The sequence below is a fragment of the Copadichromis virginalis genome, linkage group LG14 (genome assembly GCF_057382275.1).
Source record: "Copadichromis virginalis isolate Kocher_CV1m ecotype Utaka linkage group LG14, C_Virginalis_male_GT1.1, whole genome shotgun sequence".
In the NCBI taxonomy this organism is placed as follows: Eukaryota; Metazoa; Chordata; class Actinopteri; order Cichliformes; family Cichlidae; genus Copadichromis; species Copadichromis virginalis.
In genome coordinates this window covers 39,515,079-39,542,875 of record NC_140631.1, presented here as the reverse complement: position 1 = coordinate 39,542,875, position 27,797 = coordinate 39,515,079, and the positions used below count along the sequence as shown (strand labels likewise).

The 27,797-nt window shown below is 40.0% G+C and overlaps 1 protein-coding gene across 5 annotated transcripts in view; it reads left to right on the top strand.

Annotated features, from left to right (window-relative positions):
- Positions 1 to 27,797, top strand: part of slc8a2b (solute carrier family 8 member 2b) — a 212,957-nt gene that overhangs the window by 92,835 nt on the left and 92,325 nt on the right. For 4 of the 5 annotated variants that reach the window (XM_085430898.1, XM_085430895.1, XM_085430899.1 and 1 more), the window contains one exon: positions 24,367 to 24,392. The exons of the other annotated variant lie outside the window; for it this stretch is intronic. The gene's annotated coding sequence lies outside the window, so the exon portion shown is untranslated. The remainder of the gene's footprint in view (positions 1 to 24,366; positions 24,393 to 27,797) is intronic. 5 annotated transcript variants of the gene reach the window in all.

Below are 27,797 nucleotides of genomic sequence, written 5' to 3'. Positions count from 1 at the left end.
TAAGTGACAGAAGCCCAAACTCCCACAGGTCACGACTTCTCCAACAAAAAGCATTTATTGCTCCTTATGAATGTTTGGCCTCAGGGTTATATTATCTTCTATTCAGCAGCTTTCTGTCATTTATTATACATTATCTGTTTGAGGTGTGATGAAAAGGACTCTACCTTTGAAAATGTACTTGAATTAAATTTGATTAGTATCTCCTCAAAGTAGACTCCCTGTGCAGAAATCGACCTCTCCCACTCCCACACCTTAGGCGTCCTGTTCTTTAAGAACATCAAGGACCATTGACCATTTTAAAATCATTCGAACTCCTCCACTGTGCCAAAAAGGCATCTTTTCATCATCTTTTCATCATCTTGAATTGAGTTTTCAGAAAGAAAATGAAGTCAAACACAGACATATCTGGCAAATAGGACAGATAAAGGGTACCAATGGTTTTCAACAAGCAGACACGTTGTGATGGAGCACCCATTGTGCCACTGGATTGCTCTTTTCTTCCTTAACCACTCACAACCACTAGCACTTTATATAGCCTCTGTAGAAACTATCTACACCCTCACTTATCTTAACTGCACTACTGTATAGCTCTGTGTAAATAATCATTCTGTACATTCGATAATTTTTAATCCTACAACTGTTTACAACTTGCATAGTTCCCATTTCTGTATAGCTGTATATCCCAGATTCTGTAAAGTTATTTATTTCATATTCTGTATAGTTTTTCATATTTATATTCATATCCTGTACATAGCTTGTACTCACTACAGCCTGTACATACTTATAGTTATAGAATATTCACAACATACTTCATACAGTGTACATTATAACATACCATAATAGACCCATTTCTGTAATATACTCACATATCTATATTATTGCTAATATATATTGTAATATATCTATATCACTAAAGCACTTCTGGATGGATGCAAACTGCATTTCGTTGCCCTGTACCTGTGCATGTGCAATGACAATAAAGTTGAATTCTATTCTATTCTATTCTATTCTTAAATGCTTTGAGGATGTTATGGTGAAATTTACATTGACAGGGAGACTCTGGGAAAGACTCTCAGCCTCTTGAAGGACAAAGAAAAAGACCAGCATGGTCCCAGCCATGGTTCTGACTGCTGAACAATGCTTTTTGGCCAACTCTCTCACCAGCAGTCATTCTCGGCATGAAGGTTGGCTCCTCCCAGATCTGTTGACACAGACTGATGGTCCTTGTTGTATGAACATGCCTTGCATAACAGGGACAGAATCAGCTCATATGTCTTGTAAATGTCAGTTGTTAAGTGCTAATGTTGTTTTATTATTGCATCAGTGTGCACTATCATGAGGTCAAAACATTCCACAAGTAATGTACATGTATGCCTTTCAGATTAAGAATGAACAGCAGAGGAAATTACCCAAAGACCGCACAGATCAATAATGAGAACACAGTTTAAGTCATGCAGATGAATAATGTTAATTATTGCAATTTTCTTTTCTCTTGCTTGGCCGCTTCTTGTTCCTGTTTTATAGTGAAAGTGCCGTGATTAGAGAAATGTGGGACGGTAATTTGAGAAACCTGCTTCGCTGTGTGACGAGTAAATCTTGTCTGAATAAGATATTGGCATGAAATCTGCAGGACGAGATGAGACTCATTCTGATATGGTTCAGTATGCTTTCTAAATGGTTTTGCAATTTCTTTGGTACATCAGGTAAGTCACTGCTGTGGCTTTACGCCTCAGTTCAGCTGGTATTGTTCATGTCAGAAACACATGAGCAAGTGCAGTTACAGTCCAAGCACATTTACCCCAGTGTCAAACTGTGCAGTGCTCAGAGAAAATGCAAGAAACCCCAAGAGCTGCATCTAAGACTCTACAGGCCCCAGTTTTTTTTAAATGTTAAACTTCATAACAGTACAATTAGAAAAAATGTGTCTCATTCGAAAGGATTTCCAGGAGAAAGTCTCTTCTCTCTACAAAGAACATGGCAGCAGGTTTTCAAAGCTGCATTTAAACAAACAACAAGGCTTCTGGACGGACAAGACCCGGGCGGGGATGTTGGGCAGTGCACAACACCGCATTTGGTGAAAATCAAAAACAGCATACACAAACACTTTACACTAACTGTCCAACATGGGAGTGGAAAGGTTAGGATTTGGTATAACTTTCAGGTTATTGGAGCTAAAGTTGGGTCTACAAGCTACTGAATCATGAGGTTTACTTAGTTTTTCACAGGACTGAGCCCAGAGTCCTGTTTGTACGTGTGAGACTCTGTTCTGAAAATACATCTAGAAATAATTCTTTTCATTCTAAAAATACCACCTGGTGTGATTGAAGTGATTGTTAATCAGAGGGGATACATGTAAAGATGACAGAAGAAAAATGTCTGATGTGAGTTGAGTGTACAGTAAATGGTAAATGGCCTGCATTTGTATAGCGCTTTTCTAGTCCCTAAGGACCCCAAAGCGCTTCACACTACATTCAGTCATTCACCCATTCACACACACATTCACACACTGGCGATGGCAGCTACATTGTAGCCACAGCTGCCCTGGGGCGCACTGACAGAGGCGAGGCTGCCGGACACTGGCGCCACCGGGCCCTCTGACCACCACCAGTACAACTGTAACTATTCGTATGTGAGTTTAAAATAGATCCGGTAATACGATACAGCAAGGGTATCGAACTCCAGTCCTTTTTCATGCGCCCCTGTTGCAACACACCTTAATACAATTAGTAGGTCATTAGCAAGGTTCTATAGATTTGACTGCATGCTGAGGTGGCAATTCAGCCATTTGATTCATGTTACAGCAGCTCATGAGTGAATGAACATGGTGCAATAAAAGTACTTTTAGAAGTATTTTTCCAAACACTTAGATTTACCTAAAGTTACTTGAGTAGGGTTAGGTGTTGTCATCTCAGCATGCAGTCAAGTTCTGCAGAGCCTTGCTAATGACCTACTAATTTTATTCAGGTGTGTTGCAACAGGGACACATGGAAAAGTTTCAGGACACCGACCCTCGAGGACTGGAGTTCAAGAGCCCTGCAATACAGACTCGTTCAGTTGTACAAGCAGTGACAAAATTTAACAAGGACATTTATGCACAGCACAATATCAGACCTCTTTTATTAAAATAACATTACCGTGCATGTTCTTTTATTTATGCCAGAAGTCATGACCGTGGTTTATTGTATTTGTGACATGTGACATAAATATCAGGCTACCCCCATATATCCAAACTCCATTCCAAAAACACTTTAAGGTGAATGTATTTTCGTCTTGAATCAGTTTGGGTGATTCATCAAGTGGTTTTAAAATCACCTCAGTCTCCTGGATAAAAGTGCAAGATTTGATTTACACCACCACCACACCAGCCTCCTCCCAGTGCAGACTGTGAGCTTTAAACTACGACCCACTGCTGCTAACTGAGAACAGAAATGGGACTTTAATTATAAGAGTAATGGAGAGTATTTGTTGTGCACAAAAACATTTAGGGAACAATAAATCCCTCTGATTAAATCAGGGAAAACTTTATATAGTGATGTAGAAACTAAAGATACAAAACAGTGATGCATTTCTACTGATTCCAGTAGCTTCCATCTCACCTCAGAGGGACTGCAGGAAGTCTGTTATTAGGTCAGCCTGAGATGCTGTTGCTGCATCTGTATACCACTTTGTAAACACAAGAAAATCACATTTTATTAATGTACACTTTACCAACAATGAATCCATGCAGTCACCTGTTAGAGCCAGTCTAACATTCTCCTTGAGGTCTATCCAAAAACAGCACATTCACATTAGCATAAATCAGGAGACTTAACATGTTTCTGTTGAGAAGAAGGGCGAGATGTGATATTTTGTTGAGCGAGCGAGAGAAGCGATGGATTACAGGATCAGAGCTCAAGGAGCTTTTTGTTCTTTCATAATCCAAACTGTTGTCATACTGTGCTGATCTGGCTCAAAGCTGTACTTATTCTGAGCCTTTCCTCGCCTTTTTAACATTTAACCTTTTTGTTTTACATAATCCCTGCGTTCTAATTGCCTAATGTGAGAGCCACCGTTTGGTTTCCTCTGGAAAATTGCTGTCAACAGGAATATATTAAACAAGCGAAACAAGCTACCTCGCATAAATATCCTAATTCCATCATTCAGTATTATTTCAGTAGCCATAAAGTCACTTCATCTTGAACTTTATTGAATTCCATGAGCATTTTGCAAAAGGCAAAAAAATCGAAATCACATTTGTCTTTTGCAAACTGCTGGAATTATAACGTGATAAGGGACAGGTGTGTGGTTTTATTCAGTTTGTCTTTTTTCCATCTCTGTTTCTGCTGCTAGTAGCATTTATAATGATTGTACTACACAACAGCGGTATTTTAGGGATTTTAATCTGAGAATATAAACTGCAGCGAATCATCAGCCTTTTTCATCTTCCACTCTTGTTTCAGCACTCCCAGTTTTACGATGTTTTCCTCTGCTTTTCCTGGTGAGAATGAAAGTGCTGATGTAACAAATCTGCCCAGCAAACCAGCTCCTGCTAAATCCCTTTTCTCTCTTCCATAACAATCCTGATCTTTCCACATCCTCAGCAGCTTTCCTTCAGATTTCCTAAGCTGTCACTTCCTTTTATCACCTCTAGCAAAAAACGAATCCCGTAGTCTCATCGGAGATCATTAATGAACACAAAGTTCATTTACTAATTCGTCTTTTAAATCAAATTGTAGGTTACCCACCATGTTTCTTTTTTCTTTGTACTGCAACAACTTCCTTTAAAACAGTTTTTTTTTCTAAATTTGTGTAATGATTGCTTGTTAACTTAAAGCTTTTTAATTCCATTTAATCACACACAGATGCTCTAATCAGCTGATCATTTTTCCTTCTGCCAGAAGTTTTTCCTTCCACAATACAGCAATGAGATACAATGTATAATACTCAGAAAACAACTGAAATAGTGTCATAGTGCTGTCGTATCTTAGAGGTGAACCAAACACGCTGGTACACGGGCCTGAAACACTCTTTTGGAGGAATAAACAGTCTGACAGAGATTTGCAGATTCAATATTTGCCAAAAAATATTGTCTGAAGGCCAAAAAAATGCCAAAAAGATTTATTTTCGTTACTAACATACTGGTCCACTTGATTGTCGTCCACTTGGCCATTTAAAATAAACCCACTTTTGCACTGGCTTCACGTTTCAAACTCAAAAGCGACCTCCATCATTTTAGTATGTACAACTAGAGAATTTGTTGCTGTTGCTTATTCTGGGGTGTGTTTGATTTGTGCACCTAATGACGTCAGTGTCAGAATTGTCAGCTGGAAGTGTTGAAGTTAACATTTTTGACTGTTTTTTTTATGAGGTGTGACTCGAATCTCACGTTCTGCTGTCACAGGAGGAATTACATCTATTAATCTGCCTAAACTGTCACGCCTGTCACTTTTCCGAGCACACCGCACTACTTCCAGTATATTAAATCATTAACATAAAGCAGGAGGAGGAGCAGTGAGTCTTAACAGCTTCTCACTTTAGCCAGCTACTTTCACATCAGTGTGGCACATTATGCAGCTCTGCTGAGTTTTCTGTCATCCTGTCAACCAATCCCACTTCTTTGATTCAAACAAAGACTTTTGCAGCATTTAAAAAACCCACAAAGTTATTTGCACAACTCAGTACATTTTTCTTCCATCTGCCTCTGGGCTGTGTCGCCGTGGGTCATCATTGTACCCACCATTAAGACGCTCAGACAGTCAATAAAAACTCATCCTCCATCTCGTTTGTGTCTAATCCCTTTTAAATGAGACATTTTCTCCTCTCAGTCATGACCACGGGCCCTGACTGAAGCCCTAAAAAGCCCCACGCCCTGCACCCAAATTATAGTTTTCTAAATTATCTTTCAGATATTAAAAAATACTTCTTTGAATAGTTTGTGCTTCACTTTTTAGTGGAGTTGAAGACCTTACTGTTACAGTAATGCCTGACTGTTAATGCATACCTACCAAGGCTAAAGCAGTCAAATGCAAGAGTTCTGCAATGCCTTCCTGTTACGTGTAGGCTGTAAAACTTAAAGCCATGATTGTTTTACAACTTTTGTTTGTGGTGCTTGTCAACATTGCAGAGTCACACAGAGTTGGTTCATCGATTGCAGGTCAAAGGATCCAGACGCTCAGGAGGCAGAGTCCTAGATCATGCATAAGAGATACAGATATCAGCCCGCTGTGATCGGTTCTGGGCCCTTTATAGTCAAGGGTTACCATTTTAGCTAAGACTAGCAAGCTTGTTAGCAAGATACATACATACACTAGGGTTGCCAACTCCCTGAAAAATAAATAAGGGACACCTCGTGGCCAGGGCCGGGCGACCTAGTTGTCTTCACCCTTCCCAGTGTGGTGAATTTTCTAGCTCTTTTTTTGTGTGTGAAATTATTTTTTTAACCATTTGACTTGAAGTTGATTTAAGTACATGCATATTCTATTCTTTGTGATATGAACACATGGGAAACAAATGATCATTTAGCCATTTATTTTTAGCTCAAAATGACAACATTAACACATAAAACAGGTCTCTTTCTTAAACAGAAGCCTGTCATGCTTAACTTTTGAGAATATAAGTAAATCTTTCTTTAAAAGCACTCTGTCCTGCTTAACTTAAAATAATAGAAAACAATAGAAAGAAAAATATTCTTGTAACAGTGCACATTTAGTGCATTTAGTACAATTGGCTTCAGTTGAGGTATTATTTCAGCTTTTCTAATGCTAATCAGCTGCTCCTGTTTGTAAACCCGCTTGTTCCCATGATTACGCACCTTAACTCATCATCATTATTCATCTATGTATTACTTTTATGTATTAGTCATCAATTTGTTGTAATCATCTATCCTTGCAGTTGTTTATTACACAAAATAAATTATATTATCACACTTCTGGCCACATAGCGCTGATATTCACTGCACATGCCCATATTAACGTTTTCCAGCCAGGTGTTTTCCTTTTCCCATTCTTCCCTTTCTCTGAGGGGAACAAACATTGCTGCTCTAGTGCTGGGCTCACACTGTGCGATTTTTGGCCCATTTTGAGCCGATTTTTGAGTGATCGGACCGATTTTGGCCTTCATCGTGCGTCGTGTAGTATACGTGGGGTAACGAGAAGTGATTAACACCTCACGACCAGCTCCCGATCATCAATCGCTCGTGAGGGTGTCACCACAGGCGCTCACACTGCTCACGCGCAAACGTAAACGTTGGTGAAAAAGACGTTGCAGCACGGCTGTGCAGCACGGCTGTGCAGCGTGTGATCTGGACACAAGCGATGGAGGCACAACTTTGGAAAGCTCATCCGAGCCTTTTCGATGTGGCATCACAAAATTATCACGACCACAACAACCGTGAAAATAGTTGGATTTACATGCTACTCAATCACAGCTGCCTGATCAATGTTTTTCATTAGCAATTTAGCAAAGTTGATGGTGGTGGTGTGTCTGTGTGAGTGAAAGACAGAGAGAGAGAGCGCGACAGATTTTCTGTTATAACCTTCATGTTATGGAGGCACAGTGTGAGCACTCAGGTCGCATCAGAGCATCGGGCCGTATAGTGTGAGAGTACATCGTGACATACGAACTTCTAACCCCTGCGAGTCAATCGTGCAGTTTGAGCAGGAGCTGAATAACGTGACTGAAAAAAATCGCACAGTGTCTGCCCAGCTTTAGGTGTACTGTCATCCGAGACTTGCACCGCAGTGACGGCGTTTGTTTCCCTGTTGGCCATGCTTCTTGTTGTGGTCATCTGTTGTCTTCCGGTATTTTCTCCGCAAGCGACCTTTCCTCGACCAATGAGATGAGCGGTAATCTGAATTGTCATACTCGAATTGTCATAAGTGTGCTGTCAGCTCATTGGTCACAAAGCAGGAGAGGGGCTGGGAATTATGTTTTCAAACAAAGCGTTAATTCCATAAACATTTATAGACTACTTTTGATTCTCACTGTATTACGGGACAAAGTGCGTCCCTTATTAGCTCAATACGGGACGTGTACTTTTGTTTCGAAATACGGGACGATTCCGTATTTTAAGGGACGGTTGGCAACCCTAACATAGACAGTCCATATATGTTATTGGTACAGGCGCAGATACCTGCTAATAAATGCAAGTAAAAGCTGCCACAGACTTTTTCGACAGTTAACTGCACAGTCGGCCATATTAGTTGTTAGATAATTGCATTAAAATGTTACAGAAGGTACCAACTGCACAAACACTGTCAAACGGCACAGATAAGCTGAGGTGAAGCAGGCAGGAACCCAAACTTTGGCCACCTCAGTTATCATTCATGACTTCTAGGTTTACAACACATACACAAAGGGTGGATAAACAGACATTTCTTGGTTTATTAGTTATTATGACTTGAATCTTTAAACAAATGGAGCTGGCAAATGTTTTCCAGTTTTGCAACTGAACTTTAGTGATTAATCAAAGTGGAGATGAATTTTCTGTGGCTCAGATTGGGCACTCATTTATGTGAAAATATTACAGCAGCTCATGCTGCAGTCGCCACTGTAAGAAAAGCCGCTGTGCCCAGCAGGACTCGGGGAGAGTTTTCCTTCACTTTCCTTCACTCCAACAACTCGGTGTTGTTCATCACGCTGCTGTGGTTTGAGTCCTGAGCAGAAGTGGGTGGCTTTCTACAGAGCTGAGCTACTTGTAAGTTAAAACGCTGTTGTCTGTGTGTGTCTGTGTGTGTCTGTGTGTGTCTGTGTTTGTGTGCGCCTGCTCGGAGAGCCTGCTGCTGCACAAACCCGTAAACAAAACCACAGAGCACACAGAATACATGCCCACACAGACCTACACACCACGCTTACACTGATGCAGTTTAACTCACAAACACATACATCCACAAATCATGTAGACACGGGCCACAGAGACGCAGAGGAGGCGACAGATTAGTGTGGGAGAGGAGGTAGTGGGTGTGAATTATTCAGGAGAGTGTTTGTGTGTTTAGATGGAGAAAGGAAAGACAGACTGAAGGCAGATACACCAGCTACACTACTTCTGCGTTTCCTTTGGAAACATAAGAGGAATAACAAGGGCAGCTCGAGGTGCAGGATCTCAACATTTCAAATAATTTATTTGTTCATTACCTGTGTCGGTTCATACTTTGTTCCGCACACCTCTAATTTGTTTTGATCCTGAAATGTTTGGCTGTTGATGCATTTTCTTAATATTGGCTCTGTGTGCCACCACAAATTATTAAATCTAAAACAGCTGACAAAACCCCAGAGTGTCGGTGGGGTTGAACAAAACTATTGCATGAACTTTTCAGCAATAATAGCTTTTTTTTTTTATACACGATTTGCCATTTGTGTCCACCTACCTATTGGTGCATCATTTTATGTGTTCATTCATTATTCCATCAATGAGACTGCATCAGATCAGCAAACCTCTGTCCATAACCATTATCACCTAACTTATGCTTCTTTCAGTTTTTCAATAACAATAGCGATTCATCAGATTTAATGCTAATGTGTCACTAATGTGACTAATGTGTGGCATTCATCACACCCAGACTGAACTACTGCAACTCCGTCTACTTCAAATCAAATCAAATCACTTTTATTGTCACATCACATGTGCAGGCACACTGGCACAGCACATGCGAGTGAAATTCTTGTGTGCGAGCCCCACAAGCAACAGAGATGTGCAAACACAACAACACAAACGAGCAAAATACAAGAATGGCCAACCTGAAACTAATAAATATATGTACAATATATAATAGTGTATGCATTTCTGGATGTGTATACTAAATATTTTCCTACGTGTGTGTGTGTGTGTGTGTGTGTGTATACACATTTTTACAAATTAAATAGTAAAAAAAAAAAAAATAATAATAATAATAAAATATATAAAATATACAGAGTTGAATATGTGCAAAACAAGTGGCATTTATATACAGTGTGGAGTGCATAATGTTGAAGTTCCAGTAGTGAAGCTGAGGTGTCTATGACGTGTTCAGCAGTCTGATGGCCTGGTGGAAGAAGCTGTCTCTCAGTCTGCTGGTACGGGACCGGATGCTGCAGAACCTCCTTCCTGATGGAAGCAGTCTGAACAGTTTATGGCTGGGGTGACTGGAGTCCTTGATGATCCTCCCCGCTTTCCTCAGGCAGCGCTTCCTGTAGATGTCTTGGAGGGAGGGAAGCTCACCTCCAATTATCCGTTCAGAGCACCGCGCTACTCGCTGGAGAGCTTTGCACTTGGGCCTCCAACACTCTTCTCTTTACCAGCTTCAGTTAGTTCAGAATGCAGCTGCGCCTCTCTGAACAGGTACTAGAATCTCACTCCAATTTTAGCCAACTTACATTGGCTCCTTGTTAAATATCATATAGATTTTAAAATTCTTTTGTTCACTTTTAAAATTCTGAATAATTTAGCGCCCAGCTATCTTTCCGAACTCCTCCATCTGTACAATCTCAATAGAGCACTTAGATCGTCCAATCAGATGCTCCTAGCACAACCTCGGAGGTGACTGGGCCTTTGCAACCGTAGCACCCAGACTCTGGAATAACCTCCCTGTTCATATTCGTACCGCCGAGTCTATCCAGTCTTTTAAATCACATCTTAAAATCTTTTTACTTTGGCTTTTAATTCTAACTAGTTGGCTGTTATCTGGCTTGTTGTGTTGTCACGTATTGTTTCCTGCCCTGTTTTCTTATTGTTTTCTTTTAATTGTCTCATGCTTTTACTGACTGTGAAGCACTATGATCAACTTTGTTGTTTTTAATATGTGCTATATAAATAAATTTTGATTTGATTTGACTAACTGACTCTGATTCACAACTTGATCACTTTCTATTTAAACATCATCTCGTTGTTTGTTAATCTCCCATTTCATCCCATCTCTACTTGTTTATCATATCGTGCAGTCACTTTTCAATCTGCAGGGATTAGACTGTTCAACTATGGCTCGTTATCAGTTAAGTCATCAAGTGTTTAATGTTTCGTTTAGTTTCACCTGCTGTGAGTCATCTGAATTAGATTTAACCAAGAAGGTCCTGAAGATGCACAGTGATATACCAAACAGTCCAATTAGAGTCTATACAACTTCGTATTTCACCAACTTGATTAGTTTGTAAAGAAAAAATAAGTAATTTTATTGTTTTTTTATCATATTTTTCTCTGTTTCTTCCTCCTAATGTCTAACACACCTCCTAATGTTACAATTTACTGCCAGAAGTAAAGTAAAATGTTTCAGAGGGAGGCCAATAAACCTGTGGAAATGACATCAAAAGGAATCCCTGAAGAAATCTGAATGTAAAAGTCTTCCTCGACAGGACTGATCGAATATTTTTCCCAGTTCATTTCGAGGGTTTATTAAAGTTTTGATTAAAGTAGCAGAAATGAAGAATTTGATGCTTCCCAGCTGAACCTTTCATAATCCACTGATCTTTTTACTACAGTAAATTTATCGTGCTTAATGAAGGGATGCAAACTTTTAGAAACAACACAAATTAGAGGAAGAGAACAAACTAAGAAGATCAAGGGACAAGAGTTTGAGTAGTTTCGAGCTGAACAGTGAAAGAAGAAGAAGGCATCAGTACAAAGTCACACCCGCAGCGTGTAATTATGGGCAACAGAGAGGTCAAGCAAAAATAATAAATAACTGGACCATAATCAGGACAGAGGGACAGGAGGTCATTGTGTCTCCAACTATGATGTCAAAACAGAGAGCGTAAAAAGCAAACACATCGTATGAATACATAAACACCAAATAATTAGACGAGAGCATGAAAGAGGCTGATTAAAGCTGAGCACAATAAGGAGGAAATGAGGGAGAGGAAGAGTGTGGGAGTGTTTGGATGCAATAATGTGAAAAGGAAGAAATTAGTCTCCAGAGCAGAAAGGTTCTTGCTCGTTGCTTGGAATCAAAAATGTGGGTTTACGCTCTCATCCCGCCCTGAGTGAATTCATCGTAGCGCGACGTTTGCCTCCAGCTCTTCACTCCTCAACGTCACGACTAACGAGTGATTTAGCACGCAGTAATTCCTGCGTAGTGAAGGAGAAGGACGTGAAGATTAAATCGTATAACTTAAGATTGGGAGGAATTATTGTAGACAGCTGAGGAGTGAGCAGCTTTGCATTGTTATATGATGATGTTGCATAAGAAAAAGCAAACAGCTACAATGATATTCAAATGTATGCAGTAGTTTCAGACGACCTCTTAAAGGCTTAAAAAGTGTGTTTTCCTCTAACTCTAATAATGCTGTTGGCATTTACTCTGCAGATTATGTGACATTAGTCACATTAAGGGGCTGAAAGCTGTTCCATTCTTTATGTTTTGTGTTTGCTAAAGTCAAAGTTTACATCAGGGCTTGTTTTTCCTACTCCTCATGTTTCAGTTACATCAGTTAAAGATGGAGAAGATGTGAGTGTGAGAACATGAAGAGTGAGAGCACATAGTAACTTAAAGTCAGTGAAGTGAGCACGCTGACTCGACTAACACTGGGATGTTTAGAAAAGTGGTTCTCATAGGGTGGTTTTGGGACCTCCTGGGGTCCAAAAGCTGTAGCTTAAGTGATCTGCAAAATAACATAAAATAAACTCTAAGCTTTAATGTCAAGTGCATGTCTACAGATAGAATATACATAAAATGTACACAAACAAAAACCATGTTGTGTAATTTCTTTCCACTCTCTTAGTCGTTCTCATAGTCGTGGTATTTTTGTCTTTGCAGTTTCCTTAATTTCCCGTGCCTACTCTCTACCCCTGTCTCTATTAGTTTCCATGGTTTTTTGTGTAGTTCTATATTGTGTATTTTGTTGTACAGTTATTTTATTTTCAACTTTAATTTATATATTTTCTTATTCTTTCCCAGTTAAATTTACCCTTCATTCTAATTTGTGTTGTACAGTTATTTCATTTTTAACCTTAATTTATATTTTATTCCTTCCTAGTTAAATTTACCCTTTTTAATTTTTCATATTTATTTCCTATCTTATTCATAGCCTTTTCCTTTTTTTTTCTTTAGGTCACGAGCAGTTGTCCAAGCATTTCACTGCATATCGTACTGTGTATGACTGTGTACGTGACAAATAAAATTTGAATTTGAATTTGAATTTTACTTCTTATTTTACTTCAGCGTGTGAAAGAAGTGTTTACGATGCATCAAAACTCGTCCTTGTGTTATTTCTCTTCACTTCTGCCCTTATCCATTTCTGTGTCCCCTGTGTATATACTGTCCCCCTTGTCTTTGTCAGGTTGCCTGTTGTGCAGCTTATGTTCACCGGGCTATAACACTACCTGTGTCCTACATTTGGATCCTCACTCCTGAAATGCTACAGAAACTCACATGTGTGCCATAAAAGCCGAGTGACTTTTAAGTACAAATCAGTGTCTCCTTTGATAAGGATCAGGATTAAAAGGTCGTACTGTTGATTAATTGCTGAGCTCTTTGTTTTTCCACCTCGAGCTTTCAGAACAGCTTCAGTGCTCGTTTCTATGCATTCTCCAAGTCTGTCACATTACTATAAAATCTCCCATAGGTGTTAAATTTCACAGGGTATGATTTACACCATTCTCAGCTGCACCATAGTTGAGCCAAGCCAGCACCTTGAGCGTGTTGTGGAGTCTGCAGAGAGCTGCCATCACCTCTTCAGTGTGTTGGCTGCTTAAGCTCCTTCAATCAGGCAAGATCTATATGTCAATCTGCTCGCACACAAATAGACTGAAACTGCTTTAAAGTCCACATAGAGGTTCTGTATTATTTGTACCTCTCCACTTACTGATTTTTAAAGCACAGAAAAGCTGTGCTGATATAGTCTGTGCCCTCACCTCTTTCACTCCAACGAACAGTTTTTGTTACAAGTTTGTTCGTTTAGTGTCTACAGAGGCACTGATTTGGAAAATTGGCTTCCTGCTTAACAGGAAATTAGAGCTCTTAGAGATGAAAGAGAGGCTTTTTTGTAGTCCCAAGAAGGATGCAGACAGGAACCAAGTTTTTCGAAACCAAAAATGTAAACATACAAATTTAAATCTTAAGATTGAAGGTTTTAAAAAAATCATTTAATAAACTAACAAGTAACGGTTTAGTCACAAGTCAATCATGTGGTGACTGTGCTTGAGGAGTTTAGAAAAGACTATAAATAGGAGGCTAAATAAACTTTACTACAATATATTATTAGAAATTGAGAGCATTAGGAGTACACGGAGAGTGGATGCTTCTGGAGTTTAGTTGGAGTATTATTTTTTTTAATCCAAAAACTATTGCCTACCTGATTTTATTTTGAAAGGAAGAACTCTTTCCCTTTTTTAAAGCTCCATTTTCCATGCATTGTTGGAATGCTTCCGGTTTGCACTGTGCATGTTGTATGTTGATGTAAGTGTTTGTGTGGTGCGTAGATAAGACTAATGGGAGTTGAAGTTTGTGTCATTTCTAATCGGCTTCTTACAGACGGCCATCCTAAAGTGTAGTGCAGTACAACTGCAGAGGTTACAGAGGTTTTTGGGACATTGAAGGGCTTTTCTGTTTCACATCCAATAATAATGTTGGATTGCATTTGACAGAAGCACTTATCAGTCATTCTTCACTGGGGAACGTTAGCAGACATGGGGCTTTGAGCCAGTTTGTGAAATGAGGAGAGAGAATTTGGCAGAAGAGAGTTGTTGTTGTTTTTAATGTGAAAATGCGAAATTAGTTTTTACTGATGGTTGGATACAGAAAGTGGCAACATCGAGAGCTGAGTCTCAGATGAAGGTAGGAGATAGTAAGCAAATGCAAGGAGTGCAGATGTGGCGTTGGTGCAACAGAGGAGGCAGGTGGCTGATGGACATTTTTGAGACTTACTGGAAAATCTGGTGGAGGCTGAGAGGAGGGACGCATGAGAGACTCCTGAAGTGCTGGGCAACATATTCAGCTCAAGGAAGAACAAATAACGTATTATTATCCCATTATGAGAGACCAGAGAGCTTCTTAAATTGTAGAAAGTTGTAAATTAGGTCTGAGGCTTACACACCAGGCTGTTGCACTCTGAAACTTCCAAACTTGATTATTAGGAACAGCAATGCTAAATACGCAGCCTCAGGTCTCAGTGTCATTAACAAAATCTTGGAAACATTCCTGTGAGATTTTGCTCCTGTTGACCTGATTGATGATGATGTCACCGCTGAAGATTTGTCATCTCCACTATCAGTATCACTATCAGATGACAGCTATCAGTCTCGATGTGGTTCAGATCGTTGTTTTTTTTTTTACTGCAAAGAGGTTTTTGCTGAAGCCAAATTAGTAAAATGAAAAGTTTAAATCCTCTCCAGATGTGTTTCATAGCAGCTGTACCAAACACCTGTTGCATATCACTATATTAAATACCACAACGTTGGGCATGTTCTACAGCTGTTGGATTCCCTATAGTCCACAAGTGCAGCAGTAAGCACACCCATTAAAAACATCCCAAGTTTCCTCTTTTTTAGTTTAATGAAGTTCAAGTATTCTCTGAATGAATGATGAGCAGTGGGGTTTTAAAAAGAGCTCTGTTGCACTTAAGCTGTGGTAAAGTCAGAGAAGTAAAATTTTCCGACTTAAAACATTCAAATCAAACAATCAAACAATCAAGGCTTTATTCGCCACGTGCAGGTTGCCCTGCAGTGAAATAGGACCCCCCCCCCCCCGACCTTTCACACACAACACAGACATCACATGGGGATACAGGTCGGAGATCGGTAGCGTTACAGAAAAAAACCCACTGAAATATACACTACAATGGGAAAGTACAAGAGGAAAAAAAAGAGACCTCTACTCATGCTGGGCTCCTGGGAGGACAGCAAACAGTCTTCCAGCCAACCCAGGTGGCCTTGCATGGAGTGGGAAGAACAGTCCAAACACAGTCGTTATCAGGGTGTTGTTGTTCGGCTCCAGCATTGCGACCACAGCTGGCGCCCAAAGGGTATCCGCATGAAGTGATGGTGCTTTTTACTTTAGTGCGAACAGCTCATATGAATTTCAAAGCAGTTCTACAGTCCAACACTGGTCTCTCAATCTCCCGTTGGCGAGCTGTGAGCTTTGCCATACTTGCGTTCTGTGATGTTGTCATTCTTGTGCTCAAAGAGCCGATTCTGAGAACTCACGATAGTGTGCCTCCCCGAGATGTCATCCAATTTGCGCTCAGAGATGTTATTCCGAGCGAGCCCTTCCAAGATGTATCCAGTCTGCACTCTGAATATTCACCGCAGCCGTAGCCTCTCCAGGATCTTATCCGTGCTGCACTCAATTAGCCCGTTTTGAGAAACTCACGCCTCTTCCCATCGTTTCAATCCCAGCGGGCAGCCTTGTGGGGGTTTGAACAGCCGGTTCCGCTTCCTTAATTCTTCGATAATTCAGGGCCAAGCCAGCTCCGATCAGCCAGAACCCTGTTACCATGGTTCTGAATAGGTAGATATCTTCAGCACTCAGGCTCACCCGAGCCCAAACTTCTCGTTGAAAAAGGGGTGTCAATTGCATTTAGAGACCAGTTGATCCAATCCATAATTCCTCTTTTAGGTTTTAGAGAACAGACTGTGAGAGAGTGTTCCAGGGAAAAGTAATACAAAAAACATGAGACTAGACAAGGACATAAGAGGCTAAGCAGGGAAGCTAAGGGAGAGGAGGAGGAGAAAAGTGCGACCGCCTTCGTCAAGAGCAAGAGCAGAGAGGGCAGGGTAACAACAAAGCTCCAGTCTTTTTCAGTAATTTCTTTCATTGTTGAATTTGGGGGAAAATCAAATATTTAAGACATTCTTTTCTTCTCCTGGTGTTTCACTCGTGTTGGCAATTCAAGAATTATAAAGATCCTTCTTCAGAATCTGGTGTCAAGGATTTTAAATGGGTCTTTAAATGGGTGCAGCTTATTTTCAGCACCAGTGGCAGCATTTCTCTGAGGATAGCAATGTCAGGTCACTCTGTCTTTCTAACACTTTGGTCCAGACTTAAATATCTCAGCAGCTATTATAGGAACCCTGGTACAAATTGGAACTCGAAATTCAAGCTTCATGGTCTCATACTTTGGGGTATTACCTTATATCCTTAGTGATCTCCTAACTTTTCACAACTACAAGGACAAGTTTTCTTTTTTTTTCCAGGAAGTATCTCAAAATCTACATGGATGAACGTGGTCCAAATTAATTTAACTCAATTCAGTTTGATTTTATTTATATAGTGCCAAATCAGCTTAATACTGTAAGGTAAAAACCCTACAATAATACAGAGGAAACCCAAACAATCAGATGACCCTCAGTGACCAAGCAGTTTGCTGACAGTGGGAAGGAAAAAAAAACCTTTTACCAGGAAGAAAGAGTGTTTTTTTATTTTATTTTAAGAGACATTTGTGGCCGTCTTGGGAGGAATTCTAATAAAGTTGGTGATTTAAATCATTTTTTGTTTTTACTGAATGCAGTTCTCAGGCTCTCAGTAGCGTTTCCATCATTACAGGAAAATCTGCACTCTTTAGATGTGTTCACTGACCGTGGCGATTCCTTGTGTTGAATGGACTGGTTTTGACAGGATAAATCCTGGTGGATCTGGATGTTTAGTTTCCTGCAGGTTTTTTCTGCACACAATGAGAGAATTTTTCTCCCTCACTGTCGTCCCACCTCATCAGCAAGACAACACTTGTAATTCTGTCCATAATCACAACAGATCCTGATTTTGTTAAAATCAGGATCTGTTGTTTATGCATGACCATCTGGACTGCTTAACTGTGGTAAGTCTTTCAGTATAGAGCAGAAAGCTGCCAGCTTGATTCACCAGACTGGTGGAGAATATCCACGCTGTGAATGTGTAACTCTCACTCAGATGTGCAGTTTGTTCCTCTGTGGGTTTGCCTTTTGAGCTTTGGTAAGTTTGTCTTTATTCGTGGCTGCTCACTGTCCCTGGAGTTTTGTTTTGGCGTTTTTCTGATATGTTTTGCTCTGCTGGTGATTGATGGACCAAAAGTGTGTCTGAACTCATCTCTGAAGGCTTCCACTCACTTTGAACTCACTCTCAGCACTTCGTGTCAACCAGAGTCATTGCTGTTGACATTTAGCACCCACGGGCCAAACCGGGGTCATTGTGACTGATGCAGGGCGAGCAAATTCATAAAGAGACTCAGCCAATGGACTTGTCAGAATAGAAGAAATGAGAAGCCTCAGAGCTGCAGCGCTGCGTCGTCTGTGCAGGACCATAACAGCGAGAGCAGCCTTCATTTCTCTGCAGCGCTCCGTGCTTTACCCTGCAGCCTGAAGGTTTTCAAATAAATTGTGTCAAGAGCTCTTTGGTGCTTTCACGGAGATACTTTATCCATTTAACGGTTGCATTATGACAATTTACAGAATGTATGCATACATATCCTGCCATGAGCTGAAATTCTTTAAGCTCTTTAACAGGTGTGCATAACGCTTTTATACATCCATCTACGTCTTTGCTGCAACTATTTGCATTGAAATGAAGGCACCAATTTAAAAGTTGGATTAGGATGCAGGAAATGTTTGATTCGTTCTCATTGACGCGTCACCTGGACATACCATTTTAGACCTGAAAGCAGATATCTGTGCTTCTAAAGCTGTTCTCTATCCTCTTGAATACAGGAAAGAACAAATAAAACAAAGCTTTTGCAGATTTTACATTTGTATTGGATATTTTTCCTCTCTTCAAGTTTTATTTCTCATTAATTTTTTATATCTCCCCCAAGTAAACAACTGTATTTATTCTCTGGGTTTTTTTTTAATTCACTTATTTAAATTTCATTCAAATTACTTAGAACCAAAAATATCTTTGAAGACTCAGCAGGTCTCTGTACGCTTTCAGTTCAGAAAAAACAGTCTCCTGAATAAAATCTCCAGGAGACTGTTTTTTCCAACTTCTTAGATTGTGGCAATAAAATGTTTAGGTGAAAGGCGGGCATTTATATAGAAAGATAAATTGCATATTTAGAGAATAAAGTGAATTCTCATTAAGGTTTGATGGTTTCTTGCTTGCTAATATAGATGAAGGTTAACAATTATGACTGCATGCAAGAGCAGCATGATTTAATTTTTTAAAACAGTTCATGTAATAATTGTGTTTCGGTTATAAAGCTGAATGTTTCCGCTAAGAAAAGTTTTTTGGGATTGATGCACTTTTTGACTCTCTTGTGGAGAGTTGGATTAGAAGATTGATGCTGCTGCTGCCAGCAGTTGGCTAACCAAGCTTGGCATTGGGAATGAAACGAGGAAGCAGCTAGCCTGGCGCTTTTCAAAAGTACAGTCGTGAGTGTAAATTATGACTCTATTAGTGCCTGACAGCTATATCAAACACAGGTCCACACTGCCTCTTGTAAAACGTCAGCATTTATTTTTTACATTTCCATTTATGAAAAAAAAAAAGATATAAGGATTGCTGAGCTTCAGAGCTGCTAGACTGAAATATGCTAAGTGGTTTTCCCAGTTAGCATTGTTGCTAACCCTCACTGAGAGACTCCAGAGTTTAAAATTTGGTTAAAAAATATGCCAAGCTAGGTCTCAATATAACCGACCTGGTTGAGCAATTAATCCAAATGTTGACGACTACTTCAGAGGACTAAGTTTGCATTCATACTGTCCACTCACAGCCTTTCTTAGATGGTGTACTATATAATAAAGACTTAACAAAGTTAATTCTCATCTTGCAATGTTCTTTACTGATGCATAATAGAGTTTGTGCCCAATGGCATCAACTTTGGCACGCTGATGGCAATAAATATGTTAAATATCAAACTGCATTTGAAACAAAGTAAGTCAAAACAGTTCAGAAATGTTGATCTTTACCTTTAAATACATGAAATATGAAACGTACTTTCTTTCCCTTCATTAAATCTGCATTCATAATGCATACATGTCATACATGTTCCTCATGTTTGCACAGCACATTCATGATATCTCTGCTTCGTGTAAAGTCTGTTTGTTAAGCTGATATTACAGATGCAAAGACTGGAGACTGTGAGACACTAAAAAATACTACTGGTTACCAGTGCTACTCCTCAGCCTTCTAGTAGATAAACCTATGGTATCAATTTAGAAATCCTGCATCACCTTGGTTTGATGCATGCTCAATCATCCAGGTAAATAAACCCCAAAAGGTTGATTCTGTTTATCTGGATGTAGTGTTCTCCCACTGAAAACGCTACAACCAGATGAACAGAATCAACCATTTGGGACCTACATCACATTATTCTCACGTTCTAGTATTCACAAGATTGTCAGAAAACTTGACCTCTGATCATAAAGGTCAATGTCTTGGATTCAAATTCGTCCAAAATCTTTCGTACACCTTTGGTATCAATTTGAACCTCCTGCGTCGCCTGGTTCTTGAGTTATCATATTCACAAACTTGGATTTCCAAGCTGCCTGCCCGCCTCACAGCCTTTTACGTCAGAGGGATAAAGAGTGTATCCACTTAGGCAGGTCAAGGCTAAGTGGATATGTTTATATACATGGCCATCAAACTCAAAGTGTTGGTCCGGGGATGTTATATCCCATTTTATAGAGAACAGTCTCTCTGCTGGTTTGGAAAGTCTGAAGCTCCAGTATTTAAAGCAGCCACAATTAAGGAAATGCCTGCACCTTTTATCTCTGAGACAGTGTGAGCAGTGAGTAAACCGCAGTTTTACTGGTTGGACTTTCACCAAAATTAAGGGTCTGACCAAGACATCTGTCCATTTTTAAAACTTTTTTGTGAGGAGATTGCTCACAGTTGAATTGTGGCACAAAATACTTGAGAAAATTACTTTATTTTTTCTGATACTCCTCATCCCCTGTGTCATGCTCTCTGCAGTAACACAAAAACAAAACACTTGAGTCTGTTTGAAGCTGCTTCAGCCTATCGTCACTTTATTAAGGGACACCCTGAAACAAAGGGTTCTCATTGCCATGACAGTCAAATAGGTACGGACTGGCCTTATTATCCCCATTGTGGAAAAACCTGACTGGAGAAAATGAATTGTTCTGTACACTTTAAAGGCTTTTTCATTTTCAACATGTTTGACTCAACCTTTAGAAATGCTGTCAGATGGGTCAGCAGCTAAGAGCGGTGATGTGCTGCATAACTGCACTTTACCTCATGTAACAGGGGAAAAAAGAGAGCCATGCTGGTTTAAAGAGCACTGTGATTAGAGAGACAGCTCCGAAGATCTTTTGGAGTGGTGAACTATGGCATCTTTTCTCCTGATGAAATGCATCAGTAACGAAAGTGTTGGCAGTCAACCTTTAGCCGAGACCTTTACATCAGCTGTTCTCTGAGCAGAGAGCGAGGAGAAAATCTAATTTTTATGAGTGTCACATGCAAGGTTACCGCTCCTTTATTACACCTACAAAACACACCTGAGGACTGTGGAGAGCTTAGCTTTATCAAAGCAACAACTTCAACACCTTTACAGGTTGTACAAACCATTTTATATGCACCATGTAAACATGTCATGGTCCAAGGGTTGTTTTTAAGTTTTGGATTCAGATCTTTTTCTCCTTTTGTCTGCTCCCTTTAGATATCGCCACCACAGATCATCTGCCACTATCTCACCCTATTGTTTGAATCATCGTCATCTGTCACACTAACTCCCTCCATGAATCATCTCTCTGGCTTTTCTTCTTTCCTGTTCCCTGTTAGTTATTGGTTGTTTGTTCCCTTCCGGTTTTGCTTTGGTGGTTGGTTTGCGTGATGTCTTGTTTGTGTCATATAATATGAAGTTTAAATTAGTTTTCAAGCACAATCAAGTGTTTTGATTGTACATTCAAACCTGGTCAAACTCAGGAAAGAGGTGTGATTTTCAGTGTGTAGTCTGTCCTCTCGGTCTGCTGAGTTACATCACATGTGTTGACTTGCAGAGCAGTTAGTCGTCTCCTTCTTTCCATCTCAGACCGGCCGCCCCTCTCAGCAGATAGACAGCTATTGATAGAGTAAAGAAAAAGCTCCATCTGCCTCTTAATACAGGATAAGACTGTGGGAGGAAGGATGTGGGGCTTAATCTCTCTGTCTTTAGTTGTGTCCCAAATCAGACAGATCCTCAGATTTTTAGACCGGCTACAACAAAAAAAAGCCTAAAAAGATCTCTTTTCTCAAATATTAAGATATTTGATCAATAAGACCCTCGGTATGTTATATTTTATCCTCTCATCATCAGTCAGTTATGCAGTGTTAAGTTGATACATCACATAAGTACAGAGAATTTGAATTTAGGTTTAAAAAAACACTATGAGAAGCAAATATTAAAGTTTTTTTTTTCCCTCTCAGTGGAAAAAGGATGCAGCACATTTTGTTTTAAATATGCACGTCTACAAAAGAAATCAAATTTAATTCAGAAAGCCCACAATCTTGATACAAAAACAAGCTTTACTTAGAGTATAAAGTTACCAGAACCATAGAGGCAAACAAACAGAGCAGGCAGAAAGAGTCTGAGAGAACTAAAAGCACAAAGTCAGCCTGGCAAAGAGGGAGTGGTGAGAGGTTTCAGTGGAATCAGGTGAGCAAAGGGTGATGCAGCAGGTGCAAAGGAGGTACAGGTGGGGGTGACTGCCACGAAGAGACATGACAGTAGATTAGAAGAAGATAAAAACAGACTTAACAGATGTCTGAAAGACAAAAGAAACTAATGTTTCTGAGTAAACACTGTCAATCCAGTTTTAAAGGGTTTACATGGTATAATTCATTGTGGTTTGAAGCTGTGTTTAATTTTATTCAGAAAGGCAAAATAATTATGTGAATATAATCTATAGCATCAGAATTTTCACCAGCAGAATTTTAATGGAACTGTGGTCAGGCTACTTAATCCATATATCCATTTATTTATCCATTTATATATTTTATACATTTAGCCATGTATTAAATCTGTTATTATGAAATGCGATTCTAGAATTTATCTATTGGAAAATGTGTCAGCCAAACCAGGGTTTATGGTTTTGGACCCTCTGGGGATCCACCGGGAGTGCTACAGGGGTGCAGGGTATCTGGTCTGTTGTCATGAGCCATTCGGTCCCTGCACAGTTATAGTGAGACCTGGTCCTTCATCCCATCAACACGTCGGACACATTCCAGATTTTTGTGGATAGAATTTCTATGCATAGCCAAGTATGCAAGGTCACCCCTCTGCTTTCAGTAGATGATGTGCTTCGGCTGACTTTATCAGCTGGTAACCTTCAGCTCCCACTGAAGTGGTTCACAGCTCAGTGTGAAATGTGGGAATTAGAATTAGTGTGACAGAAATTAGTTTCCTCTAAAAGGTGTCTGGGCTCTCCTGTAGTGATTCAGCCATAAAGGAGGAAATCACAGTAGAGCCGTGACTCCTCCACATCAAAGGGAGTCAGTTGAGGAGGTTCGGGCATCTGACTAGGATTCCTCCTGAATGTCTCCTGGATGAGGTATGTGTCCTACAGGGAGGCAGACCCAGGACTCGCTGTAAGGATCTGTCTCTCAGCTGGACTAAGAATCACTCAGTGTTCCCGTCGAGGAGGTGGCTGGGGTGAAGGAGATTTGAGCTTCTCTGCTTAGAAGGCTGCCTCTGCAAACAGGAAGTGACAGAAGATGGATGGATAGATAAGGAGAGATTATCTGCATGACATTTTAAGGACTTTTTGTTGTAACCATGGCAACACTTTTATGAGTGACTTGGTGATTTAAAAGGTTAGACTATGTTTTTCCTGGTAAAACTCACACTGTTGAGCATGAGTCCTATCCTATCTTACCAGCATGAGGAAAATCCAACCATAACTTAAGGGTGGAGACACCTGTTTGCTTGCCACTGTGGGACAGTAAAACTCTCTTAAAACCAGAATGTTATCACAAGTTAAAAATGATTTCTTCACCCCAGTCAGCAAGCAATCTCTTTTTTAATCTGCAGTGGAGGACTCAGATTTACCAAAACTGAAAATATATGAAAAATCAACCTAATGTATCAGTTCAGGGATACATCTGTCTCACCCTGCGTCTCTTCATTGGTCCCTCTGCTCCTGTAACATCTGCTGCTGTGGCAGAAAAACACTGCACACACATACCACACACAGAAGTGTGTGCGTATTAAAGTTTATGCTCATAATCCATGAAGATGATAATGCACCTAATTAACTGACACCTATACACATGAGATGTCATGACTGACCTATATTACTACTTGCCTATTTCTTAAACACTCTCTATGCCCCCTTTATTTTTCCCTCCATCTGTCTCTCGTGGTAAATCCCTCTCCCTCCTCCTGTCCTTGAGCTGATGTGGGATGCTGCACTCCGTATTCATGCTTTTGTGTTTTTGGTGCGCGCCTGTGGGAGTGTGCAGAGTTGTTAAGATGCTTTTAGCCATCGATGTTTAGGTCTTTGCTGCAAAATGTTCACGAAAACATCAAAAGTGAACACAAACTCATCTGCTTTTCTTTCTCTCTCGTTCTCTGCAGCCTGCCAGGACCACCTGAGACTAGTGGTGAGTTTGCTCTCCTTCCCACCTTTTCTTCCCCTTTCTCCTGGGAATTGCAGTGATGGGGACAGACATTTGATGCTGGTCCACCTCATCTATACCATGTCGCAGAGTTACAGAGTTTTATGGTTGAGAAATACTCGCTGTTTTCAAGACATTGTTGAGACCGTTTGCTTTATTGCCTTGTGAATAATAGTCTGATGCACCACACATAAGGTTAGACCAGATCTACAATAACGATGTTGGTCTTAATTCATTCTTTTTTCTTGCAAGTCGGTGGTGTGTACAGTAATCTGTAGGCAAAGGTCAAGAGTTTTTTCACCAGTTGTTGTTTGTAGTCTGAGTAACTACAAGTCCTTGTTATTGTTTTTTTTTAATCTGCATTCATAGTTAGATTATAAGAGGACAATTATCAGTTATCTATATGCACTAAAGGCTCCAGAACAGTGGCTTTTACCCCCAGAGGCTTAAACGGAGTATACACAGGAAGGCTTTAGCAGGATTGTGCTGATAACTGACCATCTCAATGAAATCTCATAGACTTGCAGTGATTACAAGCAAAACAAGCCTGGATTGACCACTATAGCGATCCACTGTCAGCTACAAAGGGATGGGAGCAGCAGTGGAGCTTTCAGCTTCTAACGGCAGCTTTTCCAGATCAGTTTGCTTGTGCCTAACTTAGAACTAATTTAGCTCTTATATATTTTGCTGTGAGACTGGATCTTATTCTCATCATTTTAATAGTTTATCACAAACTGTATGATGTAGCCTAACAGACACCTCTCTGTTAACTGCACATCTGTTGTGAATGTCCTGTTCAGTACCATTGATTCTGCCTTTGCATTTGCATGTTCCAGTTTAACCGGTTTTCATACTAACTGGTTGTGTTTGTCACCGTTTCAACTCGGTGTAGCAAACTCCAGATATTTCCACTCACAGACTTTAGAAGTGAAAATTGAAGGCTGAAAATATGTGTTTACGTTTTCCCCTCAGTTTTTGAATGGATCGATAAGCAAATAATAAATATCGCCTCAGTGTAAAAAAATAATTATCAAAGCCTCAAAATGAGGACTCGCAGATGTCAACAAATCCCTACAGGAAAATTGAAAAACCTATTGGAATGGGTGCGAAAGAAAGAGCAAGCTTGAGGGACAGAAGTAATCTGCATGTAAAACACCAGGACACAACCATAATGTAAAGCACAGAGATGAACGCTGGCAACGGCTTCGACCACTTAGGCTCAAGCAGAAATCAGCCATGAGACACAAAAGACGCATAAAAATCTGCAGCTCTGTGAGATATTCAGTGACTCCACACTTACATTTTTTTTATTGATTTATACTCTGTTTAAATTTTACCATTCATTGTATAGAAAACGCACACACACCATACACAAACAGCAGTGAGTGACTTGCTGCACTTTTTGCACAAAAGCACTCAGTTCCACGCGTGTCAATGAATGGCCAAATAGCGTGAAGCCTTGAAGGGCTAATGCAATGCATTCTGGGTAACAGCCACTATGATGCCTCATTAGTTGTATCCCGCAGCGACCCAACCAAGTGATGAATGGGTGCTGTGTGGGGGTCATTACTGTGCTTGTATGCATGTGTGTGTCTTTGGATCACGTTGCTCTTGTTGTGTGTGTGTGTGTGTGTGTGTGTGTGTGTGTGTGTGTGTGTGTGTGTGTGTGTGTGTGTGTGTAAGACAATCTTTTACTCTGCTCTTTGTATGTGCGTGGGTGTTGGGTGTAATTGAAATATCTGCCACACACATTTACTGCATGTCTGTATTAATGGAGATCATCTCGTTCAGAATTTGCTGATGGAGCTCTGAGCTCAGGTCAAGGTGACAGGAACCCAGAGGGAAACTGCAGAACACTCAATTAAGGTGTCCAAATGAACCACCACCCTGAGCGCGTGCGCACACACCCACAGACACACACCCACACACCATGGTAACCCTGACTCTGCCAATATACGTATCATTTTTTTCCATTATTGCCATATTAGATAGTGCACTCCTCTCCCTGTCTCACTCTTTAATGTCTCTGCTCTCATCTTTTGTTTCTCTACTTCCCCCTCTCATTTCTTCATCTTTTCTGCCACCCAGACTCGTCATGTCTCTTTATTTACCCCTGTCAAGTTAAAGAGTATCCTTATACATTATTTATTTGTGTGCGTGTGTATATGAGTTGCTCGATTGAATATCTTCATTCCGATGTTGAATTCAGGTTATGCAATGTTCAAATTCAAAGACTTTCACTTTCAGACATGCTTGGACAGCAGAAGTTACAAACACTGGAGCTGTGCACAGATTATCCACTAAAATGTATTGTTACATAATTACACCAGATAACATGCTGCATAAACAGATGCTGGAACATCTGCATCATATTTGTGGCCATAAACAGCAGCGTTGCCATAGCAGCTTATCACCTACAACATACTTTATTGCGACATTAAAAATGAGTAACTGTTTTTTTAAAGCAGTGGTAATTTAATCAGTCCACATTTATCGTGCAGCACTTTTCCTGCAGGTGAGTTTAAAGTGCAGTGCTTATTGTTCAGACTGAACAATAAGACTGAACAATTGTATCCAAAATGAGCGATTAAATATAAATGAAATGAAATAAATGTAAACAAAAACAACAGAGATTGTATGAGTGTAACGTGAGGGTTCGTTGTGTGGTTCTGAATCTCACAGAACTATTAGAAACAGCAAGATGGAGATGGATAACTTACGAGGGCTGTACACAAGAAGGTGTGCAGAGAGCACACCTTCTTGTGTACAGCCCTCGTGATACTTCACTGGCCGCTCAGAAGCCAGGAAATCCTACACTCAGATAAATGCAGGAAAACCAACTAGGTAGATTCAACACATACTTATTACTGCTTTGAAAGTGCATGTGTAAACATTCAGACATTCAGATACATATAAATATCAAAACAGTTAACCACCGAATGGGTACATAACTTGCTTCTACACTTTACATCTGTATGCACAGCTACTGGTTATCCCTAGCACATTTATACTTTAGGCTGAGCAACTACAATCTGAAATATGGCTCCAATATGTGTTTTAATAATAATTTTTATGATCATCTGTGTCAGCTTAACAGTTCTCATCAGAAACCCTAATAAAGTCAGCCATGTGCATGGAAAATGAAACAAAAGCCAAAGCAGTGAAACATATTCCATATTCCTATAGAAGAGAAGACATTACTTCCCTTTCTCTCACGAGAATTATGTCTTATTCCAACCTGAGCTCTTACTGCTTAAGGACACAGAAACACCAGAGTCTAAAGAATTGGTTAAAATTTTGTCTCTTTTGAAAGTTAATCATCTTTGATAATGTTACCATAACAAATGGAAACAAAAGAATTCATAGAGTTCAAGAACTCAGAAATGTGAT